Source organism: Entelurus aequoreus, linkage group LG08, assembly GCF_033978785.1.
Source record: "Entelurus aequoreus isolate RoL-2023_Sb linkage group LG08, RoL_Eaeq_v1.1, whole genome shotgun sequence".
In the NCBI taxonomy this organism is placed as follows: Eukaryota; Metazoa; Chordata; class Actinopteri; order Syngnathiformes; family Syngnathidae; genus Entelurus; species Entelurus aequoreus.
In genome coordinates, this window is record NC_084738.1 from 62,630,986 (window position 1) to 62,658,648 (window position 27,663).

Consider the following 27,663-nt stretch of genomic DNA (forward strand, 5'->3'; position numbering starts at 1 on the left):
TGGGGACATTGTTGATTGTCATGTCATGTACGGATGTACTTTGTGGACGCCGTCTGCTCCACGCGCTGTAAGTCTTTGCTGTCGTCCAGCATTCTGCTCTTGTTTACTTTGCAGCAAGTTCAGTTTTCGTTTACCTGCATATTGTGATCACGACAAACCCCGTTCCCGACATCTACGCAGCAATTTTCTACCTGCTACCACCTACTGATATGGAAGAGTATTACACGGTTACTCTGCCGAGCTCTAGACAGTACAGGCACATTATTTGCGGATTACAATTACTGGTAAAAACTATTTTTAACCCAATTAGGTGAAATTACATAATCTCCCATGGCACACCAGACTGTATCTCACGCCGCGGCACAGTGGTTGAAAAACACTGATGTAGACCACAAGGAAGTGTTTTAAATGTAGAAAAGAAAAATCATAATATGACCGCTTTAATGCACCCTATAATCTGTTACGCCTTATGTATGAAAATAGATCGTAATTTGTAATCTAACTGAGTTACTTTAAAAAAGTAATCCGAAAAGTAACTGAGATACTTTTTAAAGGAGTATTTAGTCATTAGTAATCAGATTACTTATTAGACTATTTGAGATACACACCAGCACCAGCAGCATGAATAATAGTGCAAACTCAAAACAAAGAGGGATAATTGGCCACACAATTGTAGGGAAGCTGTTATTTCCTGAATGCGAAAAGTGCTGTTTTTTGATCCGGTGCTGATTGGAGACCCCGCGGTTGTTTTGTTTCGTGGACCACACAGGAGGCTCAGAGCCTAATTGAACAGAGTTAGGTCTTTTATCGCATAACAATACATGCGTTGCTGTGAAGAACAACCACAATAATCAACATATCGCTAAATCATCGTGTTTGCAAAGGCACGCTCTTTGCATCTGATTGTGCACCAAATGAACGTCTAGAACAGATGTGTCAACTCGCCTTTGTTGAGGGCCACGTCGCAGCAATGGCTGCCCTCCGAGGGCCGCTTGTAACAGCGACTAATATATGAATTTGCCTGTGCATTTGATTTTTAAATATATTTGTAATTACATTGTATACACAGTAAGAAATTAAATTACTGGAATGTAACTGTCCAATATACAGTGTTTTACAACATTGTGGAGGGAGGCGTGGCCAGCGCTGCCTGCGGGAGCGGAGGTCGCCATCGCTGTCCAAGGTGCTGAGGACAGCGCGCTGGCAGACAGGGGCATGTCAGGGCCGGCTTCGAAACACAGCTGACAGGTGATTAGATTTCCCAGGTGGTACGAGTTGTCAAATCACCTGTTGTCTTTAACAGTAGCAGTCGGGAACAGCAGGGGAAGGAGGGCTTGTAGAGTTTGGAGAGGAATGACACGGACTGAAAAATGGAATATTGAAATCATTGATGGTGAATGAAACCTTGTTCAACTCTGAACGCCGGACTCCTGTGGACGTGTGTGATCAGCGGAACCCGCTCGGAATCGACTTCCACTAACATATTAAAGAAAGCCGTATGTAATAATGTCATGTCAAGTCAGCATTAAATGGCCCCGATATGTCGAAAGGCATTAATAAACCATGTTCTTTTCAAATACCTCTATAACTGATAACAGTAGTTCAGCCAGGTTATCCTCGTTTCAAAATTAGATTTACAGCCCCGAAATCTTGTTATTGTTTTCATTCTCCCGCCCTCCACCGTTTGACCAATTAGAAAGTCAGCGAGTGTGTCACATCCAGGTTGCCAGTTACGCACCGCCACTTTTGTCTGTGTCACGACGGGGTTTTAGCAGCTTACTGCGAAATGCAGACGGACCACTCCGGACAAAAACAAGATTTATTCCCAAAAATAACGCGTAGTATCAAAAACAGAAAAGAAGCAAAAGGAATAATGTGCTGATCGCACTCAAAACTAAGCTACCACTTAGCATGAACTACAAACAAGCAAAACGTACGTAGACAAGGCTACCACTTAGCATTGGCTAGGAGACAAGCAAAACTTACGTTGAGAGGTTGCATGAAGCAAACAGTAACGCCAGGCCGACTGACCGGCAAAGGCAGGCTTAAATAATGCCTCTGATTAGTGCTCGGGAAGCAGGTGAGCGGGCGAACACTAATCAGAGACAGGTGAACACAATGAGCAACCATGGCAACCAAAACAATCTCAGAGGTGCACTAACTGGAACTAAAGGAGTCCAAAACTAACAGAAAATACCACTTTGTCAACAAATGCGTGAGCAAATTGTTGAACAGTTTAAGAAAAACCTTTCTCAACCAGCTATTGCAAGGAATTTAGGGATTTCACCATCTACGGTCCGTAATATCATCAAAAGGGATCAGATAATCTGGAGAAATCACTGCACGTTAGCAACTAAGCCCGTGACCTTCGATCCCTCAGGCTGTACTGCATCAACAAGCGACATCGGTGTGTAAAGGATATCACCACATGGGCTCAGGAACACTTCAGAAACCCACTGTCAGTAACTATAGTTGGTCGCTACATCTGTAAGTGCAAGTTAAAACTCTCCTATGCAAGGCAAAAACCGTTTATCAACAACACCCAGAAACGCCGTCGGCTTCGCTGGGCCTGAGCTCATCTAAGATGGACTGATACAAAGTGGAAAAGTGATCTGTGGTCTGACGAGTCCACATTTCAAATTGTTTTTGGAAACTGTGGACGTCGTGTCCTCCGGACAAAAGACGAAAAGAACCATCCGGATTGTTATAGGCGCCAAGTTGAAAAGCCAGCATCTGTGATGGTATGGGGGTGTATTAGTGCCCAAGACATGGGTAACTTACACATCTGTGAAGGCGCCATTAATGCTGAAAGGTACATACAGGTTTTGGACCAACTTATGTTGCCATCCAAGCAACGTTACCGTGGACGCCCCTGCTTATTTCAGCAAGACAATGCCAAGCCACGTGTTACATCAATGTGGCTTCATACTAAAAGAGTGCGGGTACTAGACTGGCCTGCCTGTAGTCCAGACCTGTCTCCCATTGAAAATGTGTGGTGCATTATGAAGCCTAAAATACCACAACGGAGACCCCCGGACTGTTGAACAACTTAAAGGCCTACTGAAACCCACTACTACCGACCACGCAGTCTGATAGTTTATATATCAATGATGAAATCTTAACATTATAACACATGCCAATACGGCCGGGTTAACTTATAAAGTGACATTTTAAATTTGCCGCTAAACTTCCGGTTCGAAACGCCTCTGAGGATGATGTATGCGCGTGACGTAGACCGGCGAACACGGGTATGCCTTCCACATTGAAGCCAATACGAAAAAGCTCTGTTTTCATTTCATAATTCCACAGTATTCTGGACATCTGTGTTCGTGAATCTGTTGCAATCATGTTCATTGCATTATGGAGAAGGAAGCTGGGCAAGCAAAGAAGAAAGTTGTCGGTGCGAAATGGACGTATTTTTCGAACGTAGTCAGCAACAACAGTACACAGCCGGCGCTTCTTTGTTTACATTCCCGAAAGATGCAGTCAAGATGGAAGAACTCGGATAACAGAGACTCTAACCAGGAGGACTTTTGACTTCGATACACAGACGCCTGTAGAGAACTGGGACAACACAGACTCTTACCAGGATTACTTTGATTTGGATGACAAAGACGCAGACGTGCTACTGTGAGTATGCAGCTTTGGCTTCTAAACATTTGATCGCTTGACCGTATGTGCGCAACTTTTTTTTGCGTATGTACGTAACTTTTTTAAAATATATAAGCTTTATGAACCTTGGGTTAGGTGAACGGTCTTTTGGGCTGAGTGATTGTGTGTGTTGATCTGGTGTTTGAATTGTATTGGCGTGTTCTATGGAGCTAGGAGCTAGCAGAGGAGCTAGGAGCTAGCGTAATAAACACGCAGGTGTTTTTATGCAGGATTAATTTGTGGCATGTTAAATATAAGCCTGGTTGTGTTGTGGCTAATAGAGTATATATATGTCTTGTGTTTATTTACTGTTGTAGTCATTCCCAGCTGAATATCAGGTCACCCCCGGCTCTCACAGCATCTTCCCTATCTGAATAGCTTCAACTCCCCACTAGTCCTTCACTTGCACTTTACTCATCCACAAATCTTTCATCCTCGCTCAAATTAATGGGGAAATTGTCGCTTTCTCGGTCCGAATCTCTCTCACTTCATGCGGCCATCATTGTAAACAATAGGGAACTTTGCGTATATGTTCAATTGACTACGTCACGCTACTTCCGGTAGGGGCAAGCCTTTTTTTTATCAGATACCAAAAGTTGCAATCTTTATCGTCGTTGTTCTATACTAAATCCTTTCAGCAAAAATATGGCAATATCGCGAAATGATCAAGTATGACACATAGAATAGATCTGCTATCCCCGTTTAAATAAAAAAAATTCATTTCAGTAGGCCTTTAAGCTGTACATCAAGCAAGAATGGGAAATAATTCCACCTGAGAAGCTTAAAAATGTGTCTCCTCAGTTCCCAAACGTTTACCGAGTGTTGTTAAAAGGAAAGGCCATGTAACACAGTGGTAAACATGCCCTTTCCCAACTACTTTGGCACGTGTTGCAGCCATGAAATTCCAAGTTCATTATTATTTGCAAAAAAAAAAAAAAGTTGATGAGTTTGAAAATCAAATATGTTGTTTTTGTAGCATATTCAACTGAATATGGGTTGAAAAGGATTTGAAAATCATTGTATTCTGTTTATATTAACATCTAACACAATTCCCCAACTCATATGGAAACGGGGTTTGTACAAAACATGATCCGGACCACGGATCATGACAGTCTGGCTACTGCCACTGGTAAAGTTACTAAACATGTCAGACCTTAGTAAATCTAAAAGGCCTCGTTACGATTCATAACTTATTCACGACAAAGCCAGGAACAAAACGAGGATTTGTATCGGGGGATGCCTTTGAAAGACGGAGACGATTGAAGGCGGAGAAGATTTATTTCATCCGATGTCAAACTTGCTAATTTCCTCCTTGATAGGTAAGTCAGGCTTTTACTTTTTCTTATTACTTGAATGAAAATGGACATTTGGTACGTAAACTATACTGTCCAATACAGTCTATGACCTTGTCTAACGAAGCTAGTATGCTTAGTGTGATGGTGCTTTGCTCCTAGTGTAATGCTTAGCACGTTAGCCCAGTCAATGACACATCGACATACAGGCTAACGGGGAAAATATAAGCCCGTTAGCCTGTATGTCGATGTGTCATCCAACTGACAGGGAAAAGTATATTCTCGACAAATGAAACCTATGTGGAAATGGGTAGTGTCAGTGCCTATTTCCTTCTCAATATGCGGAGGAAATGGGTTCCAACATTAGCACGGCTAATTGCGGTTTCCGGTACTGTATGTGCATCAAACAGATATATATGGTATTTGCTTGGCACAATATAATGCATTACATGTAATCATTTCCTACTTGGTGTATTGACATGTTAGTAGGCTGCATAATTTATGTGTGTGGAGGGGGGTGTGCCAGGATCGCCCTCGAAGACAGCGACAGGTGAGTAGATGGCCCAGGTGGGGCTTGTTATCTAATCACCAGTCACCTTTATTAGCAGCAGCCGGGATGAGACACGTGGTTGTAGTTGGAGTGGGAGCCCCCTCATTTTCGTTGTGCCGGTAGTTTGTAGCTCTTCCATGGCGAGTCTACTGACAGATATAAGTTAGAACTATGCGCTACTTTATATTAAAAATGGCAACAGTGGAGGATGAATGCCCCACAACAAGAGGAGAGAGAAAAGGAAGGTGCTTATTGACTACAATGGTGGATGCGCGCAAATTTTCAGGACTTATGCAGATCCCAAATACACATCAGCAGGTACCAATAGGTTTGGCATAATATTGCGGAAAAAAAATGCCAGATAATATGTATCCTGATAGGTGCCATTTTGGGTCCTTATACAAACACCATAGTAATACCCGTATGTTGAAGCATAGTACGTCACCCTTATCATTGCATGTACCAAATTAAAATTGGTTCGTACAACCAGGTTATAAGGCGATTTTTGAGAAAAATAAAGGATTTAAAGCAAGGGTCCCCAAACTTTTTGACTCCGGGGCCGCATTGGGGTAAAACAATTTGGCTGGGGGCCGTACTATATATATATATATATATATATATATATATATATATATATATATTATATATATATATATATATATATATATATATATATATATATATATATATATATATATATATATATATATATATATATATATATATATATATATGTATGTATTTATATATATATATATGTATATATTTATATATATATATATATATATATATATATATATATATATATATATATATATATATATATATATATATATATATATATATATATATATATATATATATATATATATATATATATATATATATATATATCCAAAGACATGCACCTGGGGATAGGTTGATTGGCAACACTAAATTGGCCCTAGTGTGTATGTGAGTGTGAATGTTGTCTGTCTATCTGTGTTGGCCCTGCGATGAGGTGGCGACTTGTCTAGGGTGTACCCCGCCTTCCGCCCGATTGTAGCTGAGATAGGCTCCAGCGCCCCCCACGACTCCGAAGGGAATAAGCGGTAGAAATGGATGGATGGATATATATATATATATATATATATTCATTGCGCACTTGCTGCATGTCACGTTATCGATGGTAAAATGCATTTTTAGACAATATGATTTGCCTGAGTGGCTAGGAGACGGTAGAAAATGGACTAGTAAGGACAAATAAAAAAATAATAATAATAAAAAATATATATATATATATTTTTTTTATTTTAATTGTTTTTATTTTAACTTGGGACTTCCCACAGGCTGGATTTTGGACGCTGGGGGGCCGTATCCGGCCCCGTGGGCCGTAGTTTGGGGACCCCTGATTTAAAATGTGCCTTATAGTCGGAAATGTACAGTATTTATGTTTATTTTGACATTAAAATGTTGGAAAAGTATAACAAAATAAAATAATTGTATAATATTGAATAATATCTAGGTTTAAACGGTATGCAGTTGCATGCAGTACATATATATATATATTTTATTTTATTTATTTTTTTTAAATCCGAATGCAAAGTACAAATACATTTAGTAATCACCAAAAATAATTCCCGTGCGCGGCCACCGCTGCTGCTCACTGCTCCCCTCACCTCCCAGGGGGTGATCAAGGGTGATGGGTCAAATGCAGAGAATACTTTCGCCACACCTACTGTGTGTGTGACAATCATTGGTACTTTAACTTTACTTTAGCAAGATACAATTAGGTACTTTATTGACGCTTATTATATGACGCATAATATGACGTGGCCCGGGGGCCCCATCTGGCCCCCCCCCCCGGGGGCCTCGGGATTGACACCTGCGGTCTATATGAGCGTTGCACCAGATGTGTCAGTGCCAACACAGACGTAACACCTCGTAATCGAGTGCGTGGGCGAAGAGGCGAGCGACGCAAACAGCTGGGGGGGGGGGGGGGGGGGGGAATGCTCTTTACCTTCAAAATAAGAGCGTGCAGCGATGAGGAGGAGGAGGAGGAGGAGGAGGAGGCCTGCAGGAGGTGAACTACGTGCTATGAGACAAATCACCTGCTCCACTCCTCACTGCCTGTCCTTGGAGCTCATCGTGCAAACACACACACACACACACACGTATGCAAACACACACGCACAGTCAAGTGAGTCCGTCACCCTCTGTCCCTGACACACACACACACACACACACACACACACACACACACACACACACACACACACACACACACACACACACACACACACATGCAGCAGAATGCAGGCAGGCTTGATAGCTGCTTTTATAAAGCTCACAGTCATGGAGGGAGCAGAGGAGCTGCTGTGTGAGCGCCGACTGAAACGCCGCATTTGAAATATGAAATAAAGCCTTGGGACGCTTCCTCTGCTAGCGTTCATTCATTAGCGGCGAAATATTTACGTTCTCTGCTTGTTTTCGTTAAAAGCCAAGAGCCGCCGGGTAGCTCGGGCGGCTCCGATGAGACGCCGGACGTTATACCGGATGCAAATGAGCGTGACTTGTGCTGACTCCGGATTAAAGTTTCATGCGCACGATGCGGCGGGGAAAAAAACAAAAAAAACAACACGGACAAGAAAAATACGGAGCTTTTAAGTAAGGAATGAAGTCAGGTTGCATAAAGTGCGGAAAACATGAGCGAAGGGATGGAGCTGAAAAAGAGTCGGCGGTTGTTTGGAGCAACATTGCCACCAGTGCACAAAGCAAGGTCCGTAAAGACATGGATGACAGAGTCTGGTGTGGATGAACTTGACTGGCCTGCGCAGAGTCCTGACCTGAACCCGATAGAACACCTTTGGGATGATTTAGAACGGAGACTGAGAGCCAGGCCAATGACCTCGCCGATGCGCTTTTGGAAGAATGGTGGAAAATTCCTATAAAAACACTCCGCGACCTTGTGGACAGCCTTCCCAGAAGAGTTGAAGCTCTAATAGCTTGCAAAAGGTGGACCCGCATCATATTGAACCCTAGGGGTTAGGAATGGGATGGCACTTCAAGTTCATATGTGAGTCAAGGCAGGTGGCCAAATACTTTTGGAAATATAGTATACAGTATATATATATATATATATACAAAACCCCAAACCAGTGAAGTTGGCACGTTGTGTAAATGGTAAATAAAAAACGGAATATTCAATTGAATAGACTGCAGAGACAAGATATTTAACGTTCGAACTGGTAAACTTTTGTTATTTTTTGCAAATACTAGCTCATTTGGAATTTGATGCCTGCAACAAGTTTAAAAAAAAGCTGGCACAAGTGGCAAAAAAGACTGACGAAGTTGAGGGATGCTCGTCAAACATTTATTTGGAACATCCCACAGGTGAACAGGCTAATTGGGAACAGGTGGGTGCCATAATTGGGTATAAAAAGCAGCTTCCATGAAATGCTCAGTCGTTCACAAACAAGGACGGGGCGAGGGTCACCACTTTGTGAACAAATGCGTGAGCAAATTGTACAACAGTTTAAGAACAACGTTTCTCCACGAGATATCGGAAGGAATTTAGGGATTTCACCATCTACGGACCGTAATATCATCAAAAGGTTCAGAGAAAAAAGGCCGAAAACCTTCAATCCCTCAGGCAGTACTGCATCAAAAATTTACATCAGTGTGTAAAGGACATCACCACATGGGCTCAGGAACACTTCAGAAACCCACTGTCAGTAACTACAGTTGGTCGCTACATCTGTAAGTGCAAGTTAAAACTCTCCTATGCAAGGCGAAAACCGTGTATCAACAACACCCAGAAACGCCGTCGGCTTCGCTGGGCCCGAGCTCATCTAAGATGGACTGATACAAAGTGGAAAAGTGTTCTGTGGTCTGACGAGTCCACATTTCAAATTGTTTTTGGAAACTGTGGACGTCGTGTCCTCCTGGACCAAAGAGGAAAAGAACCATCCGGATTGTTATAGGCGCAAAGTTGAAAAGCCAGCATCTGTGATGGTATGGGGGTGTATTAGTGCCCAAGACATGTGTAACTTACACATCTGTGAAGGCGCCATTAATGCTGAAAGGTACATACAGGTTTTGGAGCAACATATGTTGCCATCCAAGCAACGTTACCATGGACGCCTCTGCTTATTTCAGCAAGACAATGCCAAGCCACGTGTTACATCAACGTGGCTTCATAGTAAAAGAGTGCGGGTACTAGACTGGCCTGCCTGTAGTCCAGACTTGTGTGGCGTATTATGAAGCCTAAAATACCACAACGGAGACCCCCGGACTGTTGAACAACTTAAGCTGTACATCAAGCAAGAATGGGAAAGAATTCCACCTGAGAAGCCTAAAAAATGTGTCTCCTCAGTTCCCAAACGTTTACTGAGTGTTGTTAAAAGGAAAGGCCATGTAACACAGTGGTAAACATGCCCTTTCCCAACTACTTTGGCACGTGTTGCAGCCATGAAATTCTAAGTTAATTATTATTTACAAAAAAAAAAATAAAGTTTATGAGTTTGAACATCAAATATGTTGTCTTTGTAGTGCATTCAATTGAATATGGGTTGAAAAGGATTTGCAAATCATTGTATTCCGTTTATATTTACATCTAACACAATTTCCCAACTCATATGGAAATGGGATTTGTAACATGGACTGATTTAAAATTGAAAAGTGTTCTGTGGTCTGACGAGTCCACATTTCAACTAGTTTTTGGAAACTGTGGACGTAGTGTCCGCCCAAAAAGGAAAAGAACCATCCGGATTGTTATAGGCGCAAAGTGTAAAAGCCAGCATCTGTGATGGTATGGGGGTGTATTAGTGCCCAAGACATGGGTAACTTACACATCTGTGAAGGCACCATTAATGCTGAAAGGTACATACAGGTTTTGGAGCAACATATGTTGCCATCCAAGCAACATTATCATGGACGCCCCTGCTTATTTCAGCAAGACAATGCCAAGCCATGTGTTACAACAGCGTAGCTTCGTAGTAAAAGCATGCAGGTACTACACCTGTAGTCCAGACCTGTCTCCCATTGAAAATGTGTGGCGTATTATGGAGCCTAAAATACCACAACGGAGACTGTTGAACAACTTAAGCTGTACATCAAGCAAGAATGGGAAATAATTCCACCTGAAAAGCTTCAAAATTTATCTCCTCAGTTCCCAAACGTTTACTGAGTGTTGTTAAAAGGAAAGGCCATGTAACACAGTGGTAAAAATGCCAGTGTGCCAACTTTTATGCAATGTGTTTTTCACAGCCAGGGCGCATTCCAATGCGCCCTCATCTTTGCGTCCCGACGAGCGAACCACGGGCCATGCCCACAGGCGCTCTCTCTCCGCTGCGGGCGTGCCTCCTCGTGCCTGCAGACAATCTGCAATATGCGCACCTGCAGGTGATGAGCGAGCTGCCTTCATAAGCCGGCACAACCTGCCATGCCGCGCCGGAATATAACCTTCTGTTCGCGTACAGTAAGCCACGTCCTGCTCTCGCTGTGTTTGCCCCTCCGTGTTTTCAGTGTGTGTTTTCTTGTGTCGTCCCCGCAGTACCCTCCGTCGCCTGGAAAGTGAGCTGTGAGTCTCACTTTTCCCTGGATCTCCCTCTGGACTCTGACTGCCTCCCTCGATCCTTGACTTCCCCCGCTTTGGACTCGGACCTGGAGACTTCGTTCTCCCCTGGACTTCCTTATCTCTCGTTCAAAATTTACGGTAACACACAACAGCTGATCTACACACATAGTCTTTCATCATACACACTTTTGGATTTCGTCACACTCCATTTCCTTAGTTAGTATATTTAGTAGGGCTGTGAATCTTTGGGTGTCTCACGATTCGATTCGATATCGATTCTTGGGGTCACGATTCGATTCAAAATCGATTTTTTTTTTCAATTCAACACGATTCTCGATTCAAAAACAATTTTTTTCCCGATTAAAAAAGGATTCTCTATTCATTCAATACATAGGATTTCAGCAGGATCTACCCCAGTCTGCTGACATGCAAGCAGAGTAGTAGATGTTTGTAAAAAGCTTTTATAATTGTAAAGGACAATGTTTTATCAACTGATTGCAATAATGTAAATTTGTTTTAACTATTAAATGAACCAAAAATATGACTTATTTTATCTTTGTGAAAATATTGGACACCGTGTGTTGTCAAGCTTATGAGATGTGATGCAAGTGTAAGCCACTGTGACACTATTGTTCTTTTTTTATTTTTTATAAATGTCTAAATGTTAAAATTGTAACTAATATTGATACTGTTGTTGATAATATTCATTTTTGTTTCACTACTTTTGGTTTGTTCAGTGTTGCTGGGTCGGGTTTGGTTTTGGAATTGGATTGCATTGTTATGGTATTGCTGTGTATTGTTTTGTTGGATTGATTAATTGAAAAAAAAAAAAATAATAAAATTAAAATCGATTTTTTAAAAATGAGAATCAATTCTGAATCGCAGAACGTGAAAATTGCGATTCGAATTCGAATCGATTTTTTTCCACACCCCTAATATATAATGTATATATATATATATATATATATATATATATATATATATATATATATATATATATATATATATATATATATATATATATATATATATATATATATATTAGGGCTGTGAATCTTTGGGCACCGCGTAATTTGATTCGATTCTGGAGGGTAACGATTCGATTCAGAATCGCTTTTTGATTTCAAACGATTTTCGATTCCAAATCCATACTTTATTTTTAAAATACTGGGTGTCAGTTCTATGATCAACTACATTCCTTCATAAATTTGCGTGAACTCAAGCGGTACCATATTTCGATACCTTTTTTAGCACGTGTTAATCTTCTCCGCTGTCCTGGTCACCCTCTACAAGGCTTTCCTGTTTGCAGCAGAGCAGGCAGCATATATATATATATATATATATATATATATATATATATATATATATATATATATATATATATATATATATATATATATATATATATATATATATACACTACCGTTCAAAAGTTTGGGGTCACCCAAACAATTTTGTGGAATAGCCTTCATTACTAAAAACAAGAATATACTGTCGAGTTTCAGATGAAAGTTCTCTTTTTCTGGCCATTTTGAGCGTTTAATTGACACCACAAATGTGATGCTCCAGAAACTCAATCTGCTCAAAGGGAGGTCAGTTTTGTAGCTTCTGTAACGAGCTAAACTGTTTTCAGATGTGTGAACATGATTGCACAAGGGTTTTTTAATCACTAATTAGCCTTCTGAGCCAATGAGCAAACACATTGTACCATTAGAACACTGGAGTGATAGTTTCCGGAAATGGGCCTCTATACACCTATGTAGATATTGCACCAAAAACCAGACATTTGCAGCTAGAATAGTCATTTAGCACATTAGCAATGCATAGAGTGTATTTCTTTAAAGTTAAGACTGGTTTAAAGTTATCTTCATTGAAAAGTACAGTGCTTTTCCTTCAAAAATAAGGACATTTCAATGTGACCCCAAACTTTTGAACGGTAGTGTATAAATATATGTATAAATATATATAATTTAAGAATCGATTCTGAATCGCACAACGTGAGAATCGCGATTCGAAATCGAATCGATTTTTTCCCACACCCTTAATATTTTGTATTGTTTGATTATATATATATATATATATATATATATATATATATATATATATATATATATATATATATATATATATATATATATATATATATATATATATATATATATATATTATAATATATATATAATAAAATACTTAGAGCTTTACTTCCCCCTGGTGTCTGTGTCGTCATCTCCCCTTAGTCAAACATAATAGTGTTGCTGCCATTAAATTCTAAGTGAATGATTATTTGCAATAAAAAAATAACGTTTTTCAGTTCGAACGTTAAGTATCTTGTCTTTGCAGTCTATTCAATTGAATATACATTTAAAAGGATTTGCAAATTGTTGTATTCTGTTTTGTATTTACCATTTACACAACGTGCCGACTTCACTGGTTTTGGGTTTTCTACTGAAGTAAATGTAACAGAGTAAACGTAGCGCGCGACTACCCACCTCTGCCTTTCTTCATGTCTCTTGAAGTAGAGGGTAAGAGGACAGTTGGAGCAAAACAAAACCACTAAAACAGGATGGAAGACGGTAGACACTTCCTGTTACGGATAGCCGCTTGTGTAGGCGTGAAGGACGTCGCAGTGCAGCCACCTTGCAGATTAGTTAATGATTGCCGGTGGGCGCCTACCCGTGTGTAAGCAGATCTATTTGTCTCTACTACGTGTGATTTTTTTACTTGGCAAACAAATCAGACATAATAATATGCTATGTTGCTGCATATGTGGGGACATTTTAGCCTAAAAAAACCACTAGAGCACACCATGTGTGTGTGTGTGTGTGTGTGTGTGTGTGTGTGTGTGTGTGTGTGTGCGTGTGTCCCAGTGCGTGACTAGAGGCCTCGCTGGCTGAGCGCTATCGGGTGGTAAGTGCCGCATGCTCATCGCCCCCGCCCGCCTTCTGCCCCGAGGGGAGGTCTTGCAGCATTGGATTCAGGTTCCAAACTTTATTTCTTGTGAAAGCTCCAGGTTGTGACATCCCACATCAGCAAAGGGCTGCAGAGGCAGAAGCGGAGCCCAAGGGGGCGGCCGTGACACGGGATCACCACCGCCGACTCCTTTCATCCCACTCTCGAGACTTGACTCGTTGAACTTGGAAGATTTTTTCCCGGACTCGAACTCTTAGATCAGGTGTACTGTTGGGGTTCTGTCTGAGCATGGAGGTTGTGGCAGGGTTTCGACTCTGTTGCTGGACGCTGGAATACCTCTGAACGGGGTAGAGTTCCGCTAGTTTGCAGTTACAATAAAATAATTCATTTTTTTTAACACCTGTTTTTAAAAAGGAAATAAGACGAAATAAAAAATACATTAAAAAAACAAAACCAAAAAGTCTTCTTTGAGGATGAGTACCGTTCACATTTGAACCGATACCGGTACCTGTGAATCGATATTTTTGGTACCTTTTGTGTGTTAATAAAAAGTATTTTTGAATGTAACATATAAAAATGAGCTGATTATGATAAATGTGCTGTGAAGTTTTATTTCATTTGAATCTCATTTGCAATGCAGTTGCACTTCCAAGACATTAGATGGCAGTACTGTATTGGCTATCTATGGTATGTTGTCTAAAAGGTGACGCCCTACAAAGTGTTTATCCTATAGATATTGTACTGTTTAATTCTATGGTATGTAGTCTAACAAGTGGAGCTAAACGTGTTATGTTGCGCCCTACAAAGTGTTTATCCTGTGAGTATTGTGCTGTTTAATTATAACGTTCATCTTTGTGCCGATACGGTGCCGATTTCCGGTACATGTGAATCGATACTTTTGGTACCTTCTGTGTGTTAATAAATGTTAATTGTTTGCTAACAAAAACAACATATCTTTTAATGTAACATATAAAAATGAGCTGATTATTATACATATTTTCTTATTTCATTTGCAATGCAGTTGCACTTCCAATACATTAGATGGCAGTAGTGTATTGGTTATCTATGGTATGTTGTCTAAAAAGTGACGCCCTACAAAGTGTTTATCCTATAAATATTGTACTGTTTAATTCTATGGTATGTAGTCTAACAAGTGGAGCTAAACGTGTTATGTTGCGCCCTACAAAGTGTTTATCCTGTGAGTATTGTGCTGTTTGATTATAACGTTCATCTTTGTGCCGATACGGTGCCGATTGCCGGTACATGTGAATCGATACTTTTGGTACCTTTTGTGTGTTAATAAATGTTAATTGTTTGCTAACAAAAACAACATATCTTTTAATGTAACATATAAAAATGAGCTGATTATTATACATATTTTCTTATTTCATTTGCAATGCAGTTGCACTTCCAATACATTAGATGGCAGTAGTGTATTGGTTATCTATGGTATGTTGTCTAAAAGGTGACGCCCTACAAAGTGTTTATCCTGTAGATATTGTGCTGTTTAATTCTAACGTTCATCTTTGTGCCGATACAGTACCAATTCCCAGTTCCTGTGAATCGATACTTTTGGTACCTTCTGTGTGTTAATAAATGTTAATTGTTTGATAACAAAAACAACATATATTTTTAATGTAACATATAAAAATGAGCTGATTATGATACATGTTTTATTATTTCATTTGAATCTCATTTGAAATGCAGTTGCACTTCCAAGACATTAGATGGCAGTACTGTATTGGCTATCTATGGTATGTTGTCTAAAAAGTGACGCCCTACAAAGTGTTTATCCTGTAGATATTGTGCTGTTTAATTCTAACATTCATCTTTGTGCCGATACAGTACCAATTCCCAGTTCCTGTGAATCGATACTTTTGGTACCTTCTGTGTGTTAATAAATGTTAATTGTTTGATAACAAAAACAACATATATTTTTAATGTAACATATAAAAATGAGCTGATTATGATACATGTTTTCTTATTTCATTTGAATCTCATTTGCAATGCAGTTGCACTTCCAAGACATTAGATGGCAGTACTGTATTGGCTAACTACGGTATGTTGTCTAAAAAGTGACGCCCTACAAAGTGTTTATCCTGTAAGTATTGTGCTGTTTAATTCTAACGTTCATCTTTATGCGGATACGGTACCAATTGCCGGTACTTGTGAATCGATACTTTTGGTACCTTCTGTGTGTTAATAAATGTTAATTGTTTGATAACAAAAAAAAAAAAAATGTTAATGTAACATAAAAATGAGCTGATTATGATAAATGGGCTGTCCAGTTTTATTTTCATTTTAATCTAATTTGCAATGCAGTTGCACATCCAAGACATTAGATGGCAGTACTGTATTGGCTATGTTGTCCAATAAAGTGACGCTAAACGTGTTATGTTGCGCCCTAAAAAGTGTATATCCTGTAAGTAGTGTGCTGTTTAATTGTAACGTTCATCTGTGTTATAGTTTTCTTGACCAAATCTGGAGGTGTTGAAATCGCCATGTAAAACCGCCAATGCTAATAGTAGCCTGTTGGTAGAGTGGAGTCTTGCTTTTTACGTTCGAGCATTTTCGACCGAACATACTTGCTTTGTTGGTGTTGAAAATTGCAACATTACTTCGAGGGTGAGTTTTCCCTGAGAGCTGCTTGAGTGATTATTTACGTAAGTTGGTGTTTAGTCTGCAACCGTACGTGACGTTGCGTGCAGCAAAGGAATCGCAATTCGGTCGGTGCCTATAAAAGTACCTGAATTCAGTACCCGTCCCTACTTTCCATGTCACCGGTGTGTGAGTGACAAGGAGAAAAGCTCTGACTCCCTTGTTTGGCGTCACCTGTTGGTTTTACTGTTTTCATGTCTCGACCCTGACTAACAGTAATAAAATATATCAAAATCAGAGCCCTCTGCAGTGCACATTCGTGTTTGTTTACTACAAAACATGGAGTAAATTTGACAAATGAAGTTTCTTAAAGCAACACTAAGTAACTTTTCAACCTTCATAAAATATTTTTATAACTTTTGGGATGATACATCGACTTATAACTGGTTGAATGCCAAAAAACTAAAAGAAGAAGAAGAATGTCTAAGTGGAATTACTGCTATCATGGCCAAAGCTCCAAAACAACCAAAGAAACGAAAAGTTTTGTCTGAGGAGACAAAAAAGCTTCGGACCTGCACTCGCCCTGATACATTCTTGGTTGTAGCGTCATGTTCATGTTCCAAAATCAATTATTGATAGTGTTTGCTCTTTAACATCAACTATATGTGCTAGTCCTCATGGGAAATGTGCTCTTCTTCTGGCTAAACACTACGGCTTTGGTCTATGCGCCCCCCCCTCCCAAATCAACCAAAACTGAATGTTTATATATATATATATATATATATATATATATATATATATATATATATATATATATATATATATATATATATATATATATATATATATATATATATATATATATATATATATATATATATATATATATACACTACCGTTCAAAAGTTTGGGGTCACATTGAAATGTCCTTGTTTTTGAAGGAAAAGCACTGTACTTTTCAATGAAAATAACTTTAAACTAGTCTTAACTTTAAAGAAATACACTCTATACATTGCTAATGTGGTAAATGACTATTCTAGCTGCAAATGTCTGGTTTTTGGTGCAATATCTACATAGGTGTATAGAGGCCCATTTCCAGCAACTACCACTCCAGTGTTCTAATGGTACAATGTGTTTGCTCATTGGCTCAGAAGGCTAATTGATGATTAGAAAACCCTTGTGCAATCATGTTCACACATCTGAAAACAGTTTAGCTCGTTACAGAAGCTACGAAACTGACCTTCCTTTGAGTAGATTGAGTTTCTGGAGCATCACATTTGTGGGGTCAATTAAACGCTCAAAATGGCCAGAAAAAGAGAACTTTCATCTGAAACTCGACAGTCTATTCTTGTTCTTAGAAATGAAGGCTATTCCACAAAATTGTTTGGGTGACCCCAAACTTTTGAACGGTAGTGTATATATCTCCCCATGTCAATGGTATGGGTGAGTGGCAGGAAGAAAAGCTCTGACTCGCTTAGGGAATATACCTGTTTGTTTCATACCTCCCGTTTTCCCTTTAAAAACTACCGCATTTTACCACTTCTTTACTTTTATTCGTAAATTTCCATATTTTAAAATTTTTTTTAAGTACATGCATTAGCAATACCAGTGCTGGAGAGAAGAAAGAGCTCTACAAAGTCCAGGGTGTTATCTTTCGATGGACCCACTCTTGTGTGCTTTTGTCCACTCTGCTACCCCTCCCAGCTTGGGCTTCAGTTTAACGAAACCAAAATCTAACCACTTCTGCTTTTGCTCCGTCTCGTACCTGGCACCTCTTCTCATCAACAAAACAACTTTATTAATAAAGTGTGTACAAACCAGGAAAAGCAGGGTGTAACAATATCTCAACTCTTTGTAACTCCTACCAAACAAACTCTCATACTCACAGCATTTACACCCTCTCCCAGTTCCAGTCTGCAGCGCTAAGCCTTGTGGGTAATGTAGTATAACGAAAAAACATTTACCAAACATGTCCGGTACTGCCGGAGCGGCGCAGCAATTCAATTTGTGAGGGCAACAGTGCAGCACATCTGCAGGCAGTGAGCAGTCGGGTCTTTCCACCGGTTTTCCTTTCCGGTTTTTACCGTGACATATTCACGATTGTCCCTGTCTTGTAAGTCCACGTAAACATTTCATCATCAAAAAACGGAAAAAAGAATCATCCTTCTGGTGTCAACAGCTACTTCTTCCCTGGTAATACGACACACACAGTTGGAAGAATGGGATTGTGGAAGTCGCTTCCTAGCGGTACCACTGACATATACTTCACAGGACCCAGGCGTGCCAAGTTGAACAAAGTTTTAATGTACATATATTTATCTACAGCAGAACGTGACTTTTCAGTCACGTCCGTATCCTCTCTCCCCTCCTGCTTGAAAAATGATTTTCAAGGTAAAAGTTGATTTTCAAGAAAAAAAAATATTTTAAAGGTAAAAAATGATTTTCAAGGTAAAAAATGATTTTCAAGGTAAAAGTTGATTTTCAAGAAAAAAAAATATTTTAAAGGTAAAAAATGATTTTCAAGGTAAAAAATGATTTTCAAGGTAAAAGTTGATTTTCAAGAAAAAAAAATATTTTAAAGGTAAAAAATGATTTTCAAGGTAAAAAATGATTTTCAAGGTAAAAGTTGATTTTCAAGGTAAAAAATTATTTTCAAGGTAAAAAATTATTTTCAAGGTAAAAGTTGATTTTCAAGGTAAAAAAATATTTTTAAGGTAAAAATTGATTTTCAAGGTAAAAATTGATTTTCAAGGAAAAAGTTGATTTTCAAGAAAAAAAATTATTTTCAAGAAAAAAAATTATTTTCAAGGTAAAGAATGATTTTCAAGGTAAAAGTTGATTTTCAAGGTAAAAGTTGATTTTCAAGGTAAATGTTGATTTTCAAGAAAAACAAATATTTTCAAGGTAAAGAATGATTTTCAAGGTAAAAGTTGATTTTCAAGGTAAAAAATGATTTTCAAGGTAAAAGTTGATTTTCAAGGAAAAAAAAAGATTTTCAAGGTAAAAAATGATTTTCAAGGTAAAAAATGATTTTCAAGGTAAAAGTTGATTTTCAAGGTAAAAGTTGATTTTCAAGGTAAAAAATGATTTTCAAGGTAAAAAATGATTTTCAAGGTAAAAGTTGATTTTCAAGGTAAAAAATTATTTTCAAAGTAAAGTTGATTTTCAAGGTAAAAAATTATTTTCAAGGTAAAGTTGATTTTCAAGGTAAAAACTGATTTTCAAGGTAAAAAATTATTTTCAAGGTAAAAAATCATTTTCAAGGTAAAAGTTGATTTTCAAGGTAAAAAATCATTTTCAAGGTAAAAAATTAAAATTGTTTAAAATTTTTTTTTTAAATTTAAAAAATGTAAAATTGTTTAAAATTGTTTTAAAAATGTTTAAAAAATTTAAAATTGTTTAAAATTGTTTTAAAAAATTAAAAAAATTCAAAATTGTTTTAAAAAAAATTCAAAATTCAAAATTGTTTAAAATTGTTTAAAATTGTTTAAAATTGTTTAAAATTGTTTAAAATTGTTTAAAATTGTTTAAAAAAATTAAAATTGTTTAAAATTGTAAAAAAATATTTTCAAGGTAAAAAATGATTTTCAAGGTAAAAAATGATTTTCAAGGTAAAAGTTGATTTTCAAGGTAAAAAATTATTTTCAAAGTAAAAAATATTTTCAAGGTAAAATATGATTTTCAAGGTAAAAGTTGATTTTCAAGGTATAAGTTGATTTTCAAGAAAAAAAATGATTTTCAAGGTAAAAGTTGACTTTCAAGGTAAACATTTATTTTCAAGGTAAAAGTTGGCTTACTGCCAGCTGTGTCTCGCCGTCAGCACTGCCACGCCCCCGTCAGATGGTGCTCTGTCGTCAGCACCATGGACAGAGGCGGTGACCTTTGCTCCTGCAGGCAGCGCTGGCAACATCTCCCTCCACAGGGATATTCATATATGTCTTATACAGTATATTGGGAACACTCTGTTCTGTTCAAGGCTGAATACAATGAGTCCATCCTGTGATTGTATCTTCTCTCACACACACATATAGCACACGAGTTTTGATGATGAGAAGAGGTGCCAGGTACGAGACGGAGCAAAAGCAGAGGTGTTAAATTTTGGTTTTGTTAAACTGAAGCTCAAGCAACTCCGCTTGGGAGGGGTAGCAGAGTGGACAGAAGCACAGAAGAGTGGGTCCATCAAAAGATAACGCCCTGGACTTTGTAGAGCTCTTTCTTCTCTCTAGTACTGGTATTGCTAATATCTGTACTGACTCCATTGGTAGACTAAATTGTTAAACTTCACTTACTCTCCTCACTTTATCAGGCAGGCTGCCGAAGCTCTTCCGGTTTTGCAGGTTGCTTCCAAAAAAGTTTAGTTTTTTAACAACATAGCGCCCTTGCCCGACAGGAGTGGCAACAAGCCGTCATCACATCCTCAGGGGAGCGGCGAGCCAATGCAAATCATATCAAGATCTGAATTTGTGAAGCCGAGGTATTTAACGGTTCGTGTTTTGTGGCAAAAAAATGTTTGGCACCATGCCACGCCCACATATTATGGGATAGGCAAAATTTGTTCGCAATTTATCATCACTTCTATGTGTAGTATCTGTGATTTTAACCGCGACTCATTCGGCCAAAGTCCCTAGGAGTAGATCGCTAAAGTATGACCATTTTTCTTTTGCCAAAAAATGACCAAAAACCATTGACGCAAAGTTTGGTGCAATGCCAAGCCCACATAGTATGGCTTAGGATTTTTTTCCCCCGCAATTTATCATCACCCCTATAAGTGGTATCTGTGATTTTAACCGCGACTCATTTGGCCAATGTCCCTAGGAGTAGATCGTTAAAGTATGACCCTTTTTCTATAGCCAAAAAATGTCCAAAAACCATCGGAACAAAGTTTGCCGCCATGCCACGGCCACATATTATGACGTAGGAATTTCCCCCCCCACAATTTATCATCACCCCTATGTGTGGTATCTGTGATTTTAACCGCGACTCATTGGGCCAAAGTCCCTAGGAGTAGAACGTTAAAGTATGACCTTTTTTCTATAGCCAAAAAATTCCCAAAAACCATCGGAACAAAGTTTGCTGCCATGCCACGGCCACATATTATGACGTGGGAATTTTTTTTCCCGCAATTTATCATCACCCGTATGTGTGGTATCTGTGATTTTAACCGTGACTCATTTGGCCAAAGTCCCTAGGAGTAGAACGTTAAGGAATGACCCTTTTTCTATAGCCAAAAAATTTCCAAAAACCATCGGAACAAAGTTTGCCGCCATGCCACGGCCACATATTATGACGTAGGATTTTTTTCCCCGCAATTTATCATCACCCCTATGTGTGGTATCTGTGATTTTAACCGCAACTCATTTGGCCAAAGTCCCTAGGAGTAGAACGTTAAAGTATGACCCTTTTTTTATAGCCAAAATATGTCCAAAAACCATCGGAACAAAGTTTGCCGCCATGCCACGGCCACATATTATGACGTAGGAATTTTTTTCCCCGCAATTTATCATCACCCCTATAAGTGGTATCTGCGATTTTAACCGCGACTCATTTGGCCAATGTCCCTAGGAGTAGATCGTTAAAGTATGACCCTTTTTCTATAGCCAAAAAATGTCCAAAAACCATCGGAACAAAGTTTGCCGCCATGCCACGGCCACATATTATGCGAAGGAATTTTTTTTCCTGCAATTTATCATCACCCTTATGTGTAGTATCTGTGATTTTAACCGCAACTCATTTGGCCAAAGTCCCTAGGAGTAGATCGTTAAAGTATGACCTTTTTTCTATAGCCAAAAAATGTCCAAAAACCATCGGAACAAAGTTTGCCGCCATGCCACAGCCACATATTATGACGTGGGAATTTTTTTTCCCCACAATTTATCATCACCCCTATGTGTGGTATCTGTGATTTTAACCGCGACTCATTTGGCCAAAGTCCCTAGGAGTAGAACGTTAAAGTATGACCCTTTTTCTATAGCCAAAAAATGTCCAAAAACCATCGGAACAAAGTTTGCCGCCATGCCACGGCCACATATTATGACGTAGGAATTTTTTCCCCCGCAATTTATCATCACCCCTATAAGTGGTATCTGTGATTTTAACCGCGACTCATTTGGCCAAAGTCCCTAGGAGTAGATTGTTAAAGTATGACCCTTTTCTTTTGCCAAAAAATTACCAAAAACCATCGGCGCAAAGTTTGGCGCCATGCAACGCGCACATATTATGGCATAGGAATTTTTTTTCACACAATTTATCATCACCCCTATGTGTGGTATCAATGATTTAAACCGCAACTCATTTGGCCCAAGTCACTAGGAGGAGTTTGTTAAAGTATGACCCGGTTTTTTTGACAAAAAAATGCCAAAAACCATCGGAGCAAAGTTTGGCGCCATGCCACGCCCACATAGTATGGCATAGGCAAAATTTGTTCGCAATTTATCATCATCCCAATGTGTAGTATCTGTGATTTTAACCGAGACTCATTTGGCCAAAGTCCCTAGGAGTAGATCGTTAAAGTACAATACTTTTTTTTGGGGGAAAAAAAATAGCCAAAAACCATCGGAGCAAAGTTTGGCGCCATGCCACGCCTATACATTATGGTGTAGTAAAAATGTTTTTGAAATGTATCATCACCCCTATGTGTGGTATCTGTGATTTTAACCGCGACTCATTTGGCCCAAGTCCCTAGGAGTAGATCGTTAAAGTACAATACTTTTTTGGGGGGGCAAAAAATGGCCAAAAACCATCGGACCAAGGTTTGGCGCCATGCCACGCCCACATAGTATGGCATAGGCAAAATATGTTCGCTATTTATCATCAGCCCTTTATTTAGTATCTGTAATTTTAACCGTGACTCATTTGTTCAAAATCCCTAAGGAGGGGTACGTTAAAGGACGACCCCTTTTCTTAGCCTGAAAAATGGAAGACGACAACCAAGATAGCCAACTCCCTGTTCGTTTTCAAGTATGGGTTCCTAAGACTTTCATGTGCGTTCAATCATGATAGAAGTTTTCTGCGATTTTCGTGTCGATATGTGAAACTGGTAGCAGGGGCTATTTTTTTTTTCAAATTTTAAAGGTGGAGCTAGCAAAATGTTGCCATACCTGACACACCTGCAAAACATGGGGACTTTTCGTGCATGATAAGGGCCTGAAAAAGGTGTCCAAAGGTGTAGAATAAAAAAACACAACAATTTCAACAAGGCCCCAGCAACAACACTAAACATGGAGAGGAGCCACCCAAACGTACCACGTTCCATCTGCCTGTTCCTGAAGACTGCAATCAGTCAAAACAGCAGACGCTCTATCACCGTGTTTTGGCTCTAAATCGTACCCTTTTATTATGACATCTTGTTGATACTCTGCAAAAGCTCGCTTGGAGCTTTTTGAACGGGCTTTTATTGGAACTAAAGGAGAGCCGGTGTTCACACGGTAATGGCAAGTGGATATTCTCGGACGGATCAACAAAATGTCACCACTTAAAAGGTCAACACGGGACACGTTTCAAGCGCCTTGTTGACTCGGCAGGGGGATGAGAAGTCAAAGAGACAAAAACAGGCAGTAAGTTGTCAACGGACAGCCATGGAATTCCACACTAATGCATCCTCGGGACGACTGTGCTAGAACAGGGGACTGGGAAACAAAGACAGCAGGAACCACTTAGTGCATTTTCTGATGCCACGTCTTGTCGGAGTTGCGGGATAAAGCCACTTAAACCAGGACAGGATGCTCCGGCCTTCTCGGTGAGGAGGAGTGGAGGGAGAATAAACTCATGCTTTTGTTAGCGTGTGAAAAGGAAAGCTTTAAGGCCGCCAATTAAGACTCAGTGAGAATGTAATTATCTCCCCAGAGTGCCAGCGGGTTCTGAGAATGTGACGGGTGCCGATGTACCAGTCGGCTGCGCGTTTACCAGACACACAAGTTTGTTTGGCCTGTTCAGCTTGATTTCCACTGATTGAAAATGTCCTCTAGAGATAAAATATTGGTAATGATGGTATGATCATCAAATATGGTAAAACGTTTTCACTTCCAATACCGACAACCATATGGTACATTTTGGTACCTGTCAGAATAATTGTACATAGGTTATCACACAACTTGTTTTCCCATGAGTTCAGGCTACCCTGCGAGAAGACAGAAGCTGTGTGCGATGGGATGCGACGTGGAGGTGTCGGTTTCTTTGATCTATTGGACAGCCACAGGAAGACCTTGTCATGACCCGAGGTTGTTACGTGTGGGGGGGGTCGCAGCTTGCTGCAAGGTTCGTACCCCCCGGGATGCAGACGGACCACTCCGGACAGGACGTGCAGGTAGGAACATGATTTATTCTTAGAAATCAAACAAGTACCAAAAACAGAAAACAAGCCAGAGGGAAAAAACGTGCCGATCGCACTGGACGCTAGGGCAGTGGTTCTTTACCTTGTTGGAGGTTCCGAACCCCACCAGTTTCATATGCGCATTGGCGGAAGCAGATTTTTACATATATCCATATTTAAGTGTTACTTCTTTATTTTCATAGTCATATTACAAAACAGCTAGTGTTCTTCCAATTGTGCTCTTTTGGTCTGCAAGTACTGTGTGTCGGCCTTGATAGTTTGGTATGCAGGGAGTAGCCATAACTCAGGGAGTAGCCATAACGAGGGTGGGAGCGAGGGACAGATGGAAGAACACAGCACTTCCGTGGGTTTGGGGGAGAGATCGATCTTAGCCGCGCTAGTGAACGCTTCTGTACTGGATTGGTCTCACGTTTGTTTTTAAACCTTTGAAAATAAATCACAAAATACCTCTTCTGTCTGGTGTTCAATTTGAACTCAGCTTATCTGTCATCAAAACAACTTGGGAGTGACCAGAAACTTAAATTCCCTGGAGGAACATCTGGTCGGACGCAACAGCATTCACCAAACCCTTCTTTAGGAAAAAAAAAATATATATTTTTTTTTTTCCAATTCAAGACAAAGTTATATGTTTTTTTACTGGTTCACAAAATGAACCGTGCATGAACATCACCTTGTTCAAAGAACAAAACCAACACAGTGCATGAACTCACACCAAGTTGTCCACCTGCAAATCAGTGTGACTTCTGCTGTTGCCGTATCCATAATACGCCGATAGGGAGAAGTTTTTATTTACACGATGAGTCGGGTGTGTTTTGACCGCCGAACCCCTGAGGCTAACCTGGGTTCGATCGAACCCAGGTTAAGAACCACCGCTTAGCATAGGCTAGAAGACAAGGAATACTCACGTAACTGTAGCATGAAGCAAACAAAGAAGCCAGGCCGACTGACCGGCAAAGGCAGGCTTAAATAATGCCTCTGATGAGTGCTCGGGAAACAGGTGAGCGTCCCGAACACCAATCAGAGACAGGTGTAAATAATAAGTAACCCTGGTAACTAAAAACAAACTCAAGGGTGCACAAAAACAGGAACTAAGGGAGTCCAAAACTAACAGAAAATAGCAAAACATGATCCGGGCCACGGATCATGACAGATGTCAACAAAGCAGAGAGGGGGGAAACCTGACACCGCTTCAGGCACCTTTTCGTTTATGAACCCCCTCCCCTTAGGAGCAGCTGCTGTAATGTAATGTAATCAGAAAATGCCCAAATAAAGGAGGAGCGCGATTGGGACTGCCTTCAGAGCGTGGTGGGAGGCTGTAGCTGAGTGTGCAGCCCCAGACGTTTCTCCTCATGAGCTAAATTGAATCCTGTCTCTGTTTGATTTCTTTGCTTCTTGTCTTGTCTAATAGATGTCATCGGTGTTTGAACCTGACAGTACCGATACTTTTCGGTACTTTTCGATACTTTTTTAAATAAAGGGCACCACAAAAATGGCATTATTGGCTTTATTTGAACAAAAAACCTTAGGGTACATTAAACATATGTTTATTATTGCAAGTTTGTCCTTAAATAAAATAGTGAACATACAAGACAACTTGTCTTTTATTAGTAAGTAAACAAACAAAGGCTCCTAATTTAGTCTGCTGACATATGCAGTAACATATTGTGTCATTTACCATTCTATTATTTTGTCAACAATATTAAGGACAAGTGGTAGAAAATGGATTATTAATCTACTTGTTCATTTACTGTTAATATCTGCTTACTTTCTCTTTCAACATGTTCTATCTACACTTCTGTTAAAATTTAATAATCACTTATTCTTCTGCTGTGTGGATACTATACTTTAGTTTTGGACGACACCACAAATTTGGGTATCGATCCGATACCAAGTCGTTACAGGATCATACATTGGTCATATTCAAAGTTCTCATGTGTCTAGGGACGTATTTCCTGAGTTTAAAAAACATAATATAAATTTAGAAAAAACACGAAAGAAGATGTGATGCCCTGAAATATTGAAGTAATCATAGTAGTGTCGACTAGATACGCTCCTGTACTTGGTATCATTACAGTGGATGTTAGGTGTAGATCCACCAATGGCGTTTATTTACATTTTGACGCCAGTGAGCTACGGTGTGTAGTGAAGCATGTTTAGTTATTCTTCGCCCTGCAGGGATGACACTTATGTATCATTATTTGTCACCATGGAGGCAAGGATTAGTGATTTAGAAGTAGCTACAACACTGTAGACTGTGGATGGACTTTAGCCGCTAGCTAGCTAGCCATGTCTTAAAGCACCTCTTCCTGAGGGCGTTTCAGTGTTATAACTTCACCTTTATCGTTAGTGTTTAGACCAAAATGCGTCCGTTCTCCCTTTTCTGTCTACACACTGTGTCTGCTGGTAAGTACTCTGTGATTGTGCGCTGCCGAACATGCTCCTCTGCTCATAAACCAGCAACGACGACGGGGACCCGGGGGCATGGGAGACCGGTACTTTTTAGAGGCGGTACTATACTAATACCGGTATACCGTATAACCCTAGTGGATTGTTAGAGAAGGTTTGATCATATTTTCTGGCCAGACCTAGTGGTCGCGATAATTTGTGAAGTTATGATGCGGACTCGTTTGTTACTGGAAACTTTCTAATACGCTTCTCCCTTGGAGACTTTGTATGTGTAAACAGTATACACTTATAGTTATTTTATAATTAATTATATTGACAAATGTCATGTTTGAGAGTGAAATATTGTCCAATTAATACCACCTATTCTATT

The 27,663-nt window shown here is 39.5% G+C and overlaps 1 protein-coding gene across 2 annotated transcripts in view; it reads right to left on the reverse strand.

Annotated features, from left to right (window-relative positions):
* Positions 1 to 27,663, reverse strand: part of fibcd1b (fibrinogen C domain containing 1b) — a 404,668-nt gene that overhangs the window by 309,621 nt on the left and 67,384 nt on the right. The window lies entirely within an intron of this gene.